This window comes from Triticum aestivum, chromosome 4D (genome assembly GCF_018294505.1).
Source record: "Triticum aestivum cultivar Chinese Spring chromosome 4D, IWGSC CS RefSeq v2.1, whole genome shotgun sequence".
NCBI lineage: Eukaryota > Viridiplantae > Streptophyta > Magnoliopsida > Poales > Poaceae > Triticum > Triticum aestivum.
Genome location: NC_057805.1, coordinates 74,567,160 through 74,576,854, shown reverse-complemented (window position 1 = coordinate 74,576,854; position 9,695 = coordinate 74,567,160). Strand labels below are relative to the sequence as shown.

The 9,695-nt window shown below is 41.9% G+C and overlaps 1 long non-coding RNA gene across 5 annotated transcripts; it reads left to right on the top strand.

Annotated features, from left to right (window-relative positions):
- The first annotated feature begins 3,503 nt into the window (after window positions 1-3,503).
- LOC123099659 (uncharacterized) lies at window positions 3,504-6,407 on the top strand. Of its 5 annotated transcripts, none has more exons than XR_006448207.1 (5): window positions 3,504-3,666; window positions 4,007-4,070; window positions 4,969-5,105; window positions 5,177-5,895; window positions 6,166-6,407. It is a non-coding gene; the product is annotated as an uncharacterized lncRNA (long non-coding RNA). The 5 variants fall into 5 exon arrangements; XR_006448208.1 differs by lacking the exon at window positions 3,504-3,666 and having other exon boundaries at window positions 3,863-4,070; window positions 5,177-5,718; window positions 5,793-5,895; XR_006448210.1 differs by lacking the exon at window positions 4,007-4,070.
- The last annotated feature ends 3,288 nt before the right edge of the window (window positions 6,408-9,695 follow it).

Genomic DNA, 9,695 nt, shown 5'->3' with positions numbered 1-9,695 from the left:
CAGTGCCAAAGCTTGCATCGACGTAACCATTTACGACAAGCTGTTTGTCACCTCCATAAATGAGAAACATATCCTTAGTCCTTTTCAGGTATTTCAGGATGTTTTGGACCGCTGTCCAATGGTCCACTCTTGGATTACTCTGGTACCTCCCTGCTAAACTTATAGCAAGGCACACATCAGGTCTGGTACACAGCATTGCATACATGATAGAACCTATGGCTGAGTCATAGGGAATGACTTTCATTTTCTCTCTATCTTCTGCAGTGGTCGGGCATTGAGTCTGACTCAACTTCACACCTTGTAACACAGGCAAGAACCCTTTCTTTGACTGATCCATTTTGAACTTCTTCAAAACTTTATCAAGGTATGTGCTTTGTGAAAGTCCAATTAAGCGTCTTTATCTATCTCTATAGATCTTGATGCCCAATATATAAGCATCTTCACCGAGGTCTTTCATTGAAAAATTCTTATTCAAGTATCTTTTTATGCTATCCAGAAATTCTATATCATTTCCGATCAACAATATGTCATCCACATATAATATCAGAAATGCTACAGAGCTCCCACTCACTTTCTTGTAAATACAGGCTTCTCCAAAAGTCTGTATAAAACCATATGCTTTGATCACACTATCAAAGCGTATATTCCAACTCCGAGATGCTTGCACCAGTCCATAAATGGATCGCTGGAGCTTGCACACTTTGTTAGCACCTTTAGGATCGACAAAACCTTCTGGTTGCATCATATACAACTCTTCTTTAAGATATCCATTAAGGAATGCGGTTTTGACATCCATTTGCCAAATTTCATAATCATAAAATGCGGCAATTGCTAACATGATTCGAACAGACTTAAGCATCGCTACGGGTGAGAAGGTCTCATCGTATTCAACTCCTTGAACTTGTTGAAAACCTTTCGCAACAAGTCGACCTTGGTAGACTGTAACATTACCGTCAGCGTCAGTCTTCTTCTTGAAGATCCATTTATTCTCTATGGCTTGCCGATCATTGGGCAAATCAACCAAAGTCCATACTTTGTTCTCATACATGGATCCCATCTCAGATTTCATGGCCTCAAGCCATTTTGCAGAATCTGGGCTCATCATCACTTCCTCATAGTTCGTAGGTTTGTCATGGTCAAGTAACATGACCTCCAGAACAGGATTACCGTACCACTCTGGTGCGGACCGTACTCTGGTTGACCTACGAGATTCGGTAGTAATTTGATCTGAAGTTTCATGATCATCATCATTATCTTCCTCACTAATTGGTGTAGGAATCACTGGAACTGACTTCTGTGATGAACTACTTTCTAATTCGGGAGAAGGTACAATTACCTCATCAAGTTCTACTTTCCTCCCACTCACTTCTTTCGAGAGAAACTCCTTCTCTATAAAGGATCCATTCTTAGCAACGAATATCTTGCCTTCGGATCTGTGATAGAAGGTGTACCCAACAGTCTCCTTTGGGTATCCTATGAAGACGCATTTCTTCGATTTGGGTTCGAGCTTACCAGGTTGAAGCTTTTTCACATAAGCATCGCGGCCCCAAACTTTAAGAAACGACAGCTTAGGTTTCTTGCCAAACCACAGTTCATATGGTGTCGTCTCAATGGATTTAGATGGTGCCCTATTTAATGTGAATGCAACCATCTCTAAAGTATAACCCCAAAATGATAGTGGTAAATCGGTAAGAGACATCATAGATCGCACCATATCTAATAAAGTACGGTTACGACGTTCGGACACACCATTACGCCGTGGTGTTCCAGGTGGCGTGAGTTGCGAAACTATTCCACATTGTTTCAAATGAAGACCAAACTCATAACTCCAATATTCACCTCCACGATCAGATCGTAGAAACTTTATTTTCTTATTACGATGATTTTCTACTTCACTCTGAAATTCTCTAACTTATGTTTCATTAAGTAGATATACCCATATCTGCTCAAATCATCTATGAAGGTCAGAAAATAACGATACCCGCCGCGATCCTCAACACTCAGTGGACTGCATACATCAGTATGTATTATTTCCAATAAGTCAGTTGCTCGCTCCATTGTTCCGAAGAACAGAGTCTTAGTCATCTTGCCCATGAGGCATGGTTCGCAAGCATCAAGTGATTCATAATCAAGTGATTCCAAAAGTCCATCAGCATGGAGTTTCTTCATGCGCTTTACACCAATATGACCTAAACGGCAGTGCCACAAATAAGTTGCACTATCATTATTAACTTTGCATCTTTTGGCTTCAATACTATGAATATGTGTATCACTACAATCGAGATTCAACAAAAATATTATCAAGATATTACTCATATAAATAGAACAACTATTATTCTCTAATTTAAATGAATAACCGTCTCGCATTAAACAAGATCCAGATATAATGTTCATGCTCAACGCTAGCACCAAATAACAATTATTTAGGTCTAAATCTAATCCAGATGGTAGATGTAGAGGTAGCGTGCCGACGACGATCACATCAACTTTGGAACCATTTCCCACACGCATCATCACCTCATCCTTAGCCAATCTTCGTTTAATCTATAGCTCCTGTTTCGAGTTGCAAATATGAGCAATAAAACTAGTATCAAATACCCATGCGCTACTACAAGCATTAGTAAGGTACATATCAATAACATGTATATCAAATATACCTTTCACTTTGCCATCCTTCTTATCCGCCAAATACTTGGGGCAGTTCCGCTTCCAGTGACCAGTCCCTTTGCAGTAGAAGCACTCAGTTTCAGGCTTAGGTCCAGACTTGGGCTTCTTCACTTGAGCAGCAACTTGCTTGCCGTTCTTCTTGAAGTTCCCCTTCTTCCCTTTGCCCTTTTTCTTGAAACTAGTGGTCTTGTTAACCATCAACACTTGATGCTCCTTCTTGATTTCTACCTCCGCAGCCTTTAGCATTGCGAAGAGCTTGGGAATTGTCTTATCCATCCCTTGCATATTATAGTTCATCACGAAGCTTTTATAGCTTGGTGGCAGTGATTGAAGAACTCTGTCAATGACACTATCATCAGGAAGATTAACTCCCAGTTGAGTCAAGTGGTTGTGGTACCCAGACATTCTGAGAATGTGTTCACTGACAGAACTATTCTCCTCCATCTTGCAGCTATAGAACTTATTAGAGACTTCATATCTCTCAATTTGGGCATTTGGTTGAAATATTAACTTCAACTCCTGGAACATCTCATATGCTCCATGACGTTCAAAACGTCTTTGAAGTCCCGACACTACAACAAAAACACCCCTATAGCAACGCATACCTACCAACGAAATAATAGCATGTGTTGTTGGGTCCACCTCCCACGTTCCATGAAGAGCTAACCTCCCCTACCCCTTCGCACCTCCACATTATCTGTGCCTCCTCCGTGCAAATAGCACCCAACAGATTTGTGTATATAGAAAAAAACATATCTTTCCTCCCACCACCTATCTCCACTGATTCATCTCTCCCATCGGCCTGGATCCCCTAACCTTCCCCCCCCCCCGGGAGACGCTCTCCATGCCTCTCACGCGCCCCCGCATCCATGGGTCGCCAGCGCGGCTCCGCTCCTCATCTGGTGTGATTGATCGGCGTCTCCGCATGCGCCGCAGCTGAATTGGACGCCGACGGTTCTACTGCGCCTCGGCTACATCGACTTCGATGCCGATGGTTCGGTAAGGCACTCCTCCCATCTTCTCTTATCCTTCTAGCCACTGCCCACCTAAATGGCTGCCGCACATCACGCGCGAGTCCGAAGGTGCTACGTGCACGACACACACACCGCCTCTGTGCCCCTTCCCCGGCATCTTAGTGTTGTTCGACGCCGCCGCCTGACCCTCTGTTGCGGCAGGCAGCCGATGCCCCCCCCCCCAACCATGGTCTTGATAGTGCCTCCATCATCTCTGTGAACTCCTGTTGCGATTGCGAGTTCCTCTTGTGGTTAAAATAATTGTACATCTTCTCTGCCTAGTTGATATGTAGGTAGTGTGTTTTCCTCTTCTGGTTGATATGCAGGTAATGGATGCCCATTGGATGTTGATGTCATATAGGAAAGAGGGAAGCACCCCAATGCATTGCAGTTGAGTTTGAGAAATAATTGTTCTTATAATGCAAGTTGGGCTCTGTTAATTGACGAATTCTATTTTAGAAGCCCACTTTTATAGGAAAATGTAGGTGCCACAATCTTGACCACCCTGTTAAGATATTCAAGACCTGATTTAGATTGACCTTGTAGTTTTGATTTGTTGAATCACAAGCTAACAAGAATCTGTTGTATGCCTGCACCGAATCATTTAAAAATATGTGCTTTCAACAACTGTTTATATATCAACTCCTCCAAATTAGGAACACAGCTAATGACACCATATGTGAGTCTGGTACTGCATTTGTGAGCAGTTTTGCTGAATAAGTACTGAGCAAATGACACGATATTTATTAAAAATAAGGAACTTCTTTTGTCTACTGACAACCATCACAATTAAGTAATTTAGTTTTTGGTGAAAAATGAAATGACTTGATTGTTATACAGTTAGAAGATTTCCCTTTTCTTTTTAGTGTGCATTATGAATTAAATTAAAAGTATGCATTTAACTTTTAGTAGTGCATGTCCAAGTCAGCTGTAATGCAAATCACAAACTAAAAGACTTACATCTAGAGAAATGACATCGCCTAGTGCTCAGCATACTTAGTACTTGAATAGGAGCAACATTATGTAATACATATATATCTGCTTGTGAGTTGTGAATTGCTCCCTCGGTCCCATAATGTAAGACGTTTTTTTATAATGTAAGCCGTTTTTTGACACTAGTGTAGTAACAAAAAATGTCTTATATTATGGGACGGAGGGAGTAAATGACTAAAACACTTTGTATTATGATATGCATAAAAAAACTGGTAGTAGTTTGCATGTGTTGTAGTTTGATTGCGTTTATCTTGTTCTGTCATGAAAGTTAACAATGAGTTTATGTGATATTCAGGGGTGCTGTTCAAAGAAGTAGGTAGCTTGCATGAATTCTTCTTGCGGGAATTGTGCAGAACTGCAAAATCCAGGACAATTTGGTCTCCCCATAACCACTTTGGTGTCCTGTTATGGAACAAGTTATACACCACTCTGGTACATCTAATGTTCACTTGTCTTTTATGTGTATTGATAGTGTTCGTATCTAATTCTCATGTAACTCCCAGCTAGCTTAGTAACTAGAAAACCCCGACAAGATCCTCTGTATGATATCTCAAATTTGGATCCAAGCTCAAGAAGGAATACAGGTAGAGCTACTGTTGACTTCCTCTATATATATATATATGTATTGCAGGAACGTTAGTACTGTTGATATTTGAATTTTGTTATATTAACAAAAATAGTTCAAACTATTTGTATGGGATGTCCAACAGTGCAAACGATGTGTATGACCTATGTATATCTCTAGAGTTTGATTGCAAAATATGCAGATATAGTCAAGTGATATGGGTGTATCTTGAACGTGGTTTATGGAAGAAAATAATTTCTATGGAAGCATTCTATATTTTTTATATAGATATTATGAAATACAACCTTTTCAAGTACATTTTTACAGATAATTCCATTTAGCATGGATGAACATCAATTTTTCAATGGCGCGAAAACTATTGTATATTGTTATTAGTGGGATATCTTTTAGTCTTCACTCTTGTAATAGGCCTACTCGAGACTTCATGTACGTCAACTTGCATGTCTACAATAGCCAAAGGTGAAATCACTTCTGTCATCACCTCTTCACAGAACATGTTTTCATTGTATTCTCATCGCATTTTTGATTTTCAGAGATGTAGAAATGGTGATCGTTTATTACATCTTCAAATTCTGGAAAATATATAAGCACAATCCAACTCCCCGTTGGCTGAGAGAAAATCTGTTTGTTACAGTGGTAAGTACTTACCTAGATTTAAAACTGAGGTTGTTAACTTTTGAAATGAATTGTGAGCAATCTGTGTTATGCTACAATAGAAAAATATGATCAGTTGATATGACCACTAAAAAATGTCACAAGTATTGATCATGTAGCTAGATTATTTATCGTATGGCCTTCAACCTTGCATATGTTGCTTCTCTTCTAAATTTTATTGCTCTATTAACCTATTTTTTATTGTTTCTCTAATGATACATCACTCATGTCAGCCTTTTTTTATTACTGTAGATCACCCGGATAATTGAATGGTGCATGGCTAAGTTGTTGTGGAGAATGGGGGCTAATTTGTTGATTGCAAGGTGGGGAATGGGGGCCAAGTTGTTGATTGCAAGGTGGAGAATGGGGCTACTACCAAATAGTTTTACATTCACATTGTAGAACATGACTTTCATGGTCAATGCATAGGAATCATTGGATTGTGTTCCATGTAATGCAACCTACATGATTTAATAAAGAGATCTTTCTGTTTACTGGATGTGTCACTCGTATGCAGTATCAATGTTGATTTATTCATTATTGTTGCTAATGTATAAAATAGTAACATACAAGGGTCGCACTAATCTGTTATGTTCATTTCAAAATGAGTTCATGTATCACCAACGCATACGAAGCGTTGTTAGGCTGCAACTATATTTGTTGCTACCCTGCAACGCTTCTTCACGTCGATTCCCAACACAATTATATACGTTGTTGTAGACCCTTCCAACGCCACCAATGGCAACGCATAATAATCCGTTGGTGTAGACCTTAGCAACGGATGTACGGACATACAACAACACATCAATGCGTTGCTGAAGGGGGGTTCTTGTTGTAGTGCGATTCTAAGCTGTAAAGCATGGCACACTGAACTATCGAGTAGTCATCATCAGCTTTACTCTGCTAGACGTTCATAACGTCCGGAGTTGCTCCTGCAGTGGGTCTTGCACCTAGCGGTGCTTCCAGGACGTAATTCTTCTGTGCAGCAATGAGGATAATCCTCAAGTTACGGACCCAGTCCGTGTAGTTGCTACCATCATCTTTCAACTTAGCATTCTCTAGGAACACATTAAAATTCAAGGGATCGGTAGACGGGCCGTTGATCTACAACAACATAGACATGCAAAAACTATCAGGTACTAAGTTCATGATAAATTAAAGTTCAATTAATCATATTACTTAAGAAATCCCACTTAGATAGACATCCCTCTAGTCATCTAAATGATCACGTGATCCATATCAACTAAACCATGTCCGATCATCACGTGAGATGGAGTAGTTTTCAATGGTGAACATCTCTATGTTGATCATATCTACTATATGATTCACGTTCGACCTTTCGGTCTCTGTGTTCCGAGGCCATATCTGCATATGCTAGGCTCGTCAAGTTTAACCCGAGTATTCTGCATGTGTGAAACTGGCTTGCACCCATTGTATGTCAACGTAGAGCTTGTCACACCTGATCATCACGTGGTGTCTCAGCACGACGAACTGTAGCAACGGTGCATGCTCAGGGAGAACACTTATACCTTGAAATTTAGTGAGGGATCATCTTATGATGCTACCGCCGTACTAAGCAAAATAAGATGCATAAAGGATAAACATCACATGCAATCAAAATATGTGACATGATATGGCCAGTATCATCTTGTGCCTTTGATCTCCATCTCCAAAGCACCGTCATGATCTTCATCGTCACGGGCTTGACACCTTGATCTCCATCGTAGCATCGTTGTCATCTCGCCAACTATTGCTTCCACGACTATCGCTACCGCTTAGTGATAAAGTAAAGCAATTACATGCCGATTGCATTTCATACAATAAAGTGACAACCATGAGGCTCCTGCCAGTTGCCGATAACTTATACAAAACATGATCATCTCAGACAACAATTTGTATCTCATCATGTCTTGACCATATCACATCACAACATGCCCTGCAAAAACAAGTTAGACGTCCTCTACTTTGTTGTTGCAAGTTTTATGTGGCTCCTACGGGCTTCTAGCAAGAACCGTTCATACCTACACATCAAAACCACAACGATTTTTCATCAAGTGTGTTTGTTTTAACCTTCAACAAGGACTGGCCGTAGTCAAACTCGATTCAACTAAAGTTGGAGAAACAAACACTCGCTAGCCACCTGTGTGCGAAGCACGTCGGCAGAACCAGTCTCATGAACGCGGTCATGTAATGTCGGTCCGGGCCGCTTCATGCAACAATACCGCCGAATCAAAGTAAGACGTTGGTGGTAAGCAGTATGACTATTATCACCCACAACTCTTTGTGTTCTACTCGTGCATATCATCTACGCATAGACCTGGCTCGGATGCCACTGTTGGGGAACGTAGTAATTCAAAAAAATTCCTACGATCATGCAAAATCTATCTAGGAGAAGCATAGTAACGAGAGGGGAGAGTGTGTCCACGTACCCTCATAGACTGAAAGCGGAAGTGTTAGTTAACGCGGTTGATGTAGTCGAACGTCTTCACGATCCAAGTACCGAGCATACGGCACCTCTGTGTTCAGCACACGTTCAGCTCGATGATGTCCCTCGAGTTCTTGATCCAGTAGAGGGTCGAGGGAGAGTTCCGTCAGCACGACAGCGTGGCGACGGTGTTGGTGATGTGATCCGCGCAGGGCTTCGCCTAAGCATTACGACGCTATGACCGGAGGAGTAAACTGTGGAGGGGGCACCGCACACGGCTAAGAAACAACTGTTGTTTCTTTGGGGTGCCCCCCGCCCCCGTATATAAAGGGGGGAGGAGGAGGCCGGCGGCCTAGGAGGGGCGCGCCAAGGGGGGAGTCCTACTTGGACTCCCAGTCCAAGTAGGATTCGGCCCCCCTCCTTCCTTCCAACGGAGGGGGAAAGAGGAAAGAGGTGGAGGGGGAGAAGCAAAGGGGGGCCGCGCCCCCACCCCTTGTCCAATTCGGATTGGGCTTGGGGGCGCGCGCCACCTCCTGTGGCTGCCTCCTCCTCTCCACTATGGCCCATGAGGCCCATTAACTTTCCCGGGGGGTTCCGGTAACCTCCCGGTACTCCGAAAAATCCCCGATCTTCTTCGGAACCATTCTGGTGTCCATATATAACCTTCCAATATATGAATCTTTACCTCTCGACCATTTCGAGACTCCTCGTCATGTCCGTGATCTCATCCAGGACTGCGAACAAACTTCGGTCACCAAAACGCATAACTCATAATACAAATCGTCATCGAACGTTAAGCGTGCGAACTCTACGGGTTCGAGAACTATGTAGACACACATCTCCGGTCAATAACCAATAGCAGAACCTGGATGCTCATATTGGCTCCTACATATTCTACGAATATCTTTATCGGTCAAACCGCATAACAACATACATCATTCCCTTTGTCATCGGTATGTTACTTGCCCGAGATTCGATCGTTGATATCAACATACCTAGTTCAATCTTGTTACCGGCAAGTCTCTTTACTCGTTCCATAATGCATCATCCGGTAACTAAATCATTAGTCACATTGCTTGCAAGGCTTATAGTGATGTGCATTACCGAGAGGGCCCAGAGATACCTCTCCGATACATGGAGTGATAAATCCTAATCTCGATCTATGCCAACTCAATAAACACCTTCGGAGACACGTTGTGATGTTTGATAGCACACAAAGTGTTCCTCCGGTATTCGGGAGTTGCATAATCTCATAGTCAGAGGAATATGTATAAGTCATGAAGAAAGCAATAGCAATAAAACTAAATGTCATTATGCTAAGCTAACGGATGGGTCTTGTCCATCACATCATTCTCTA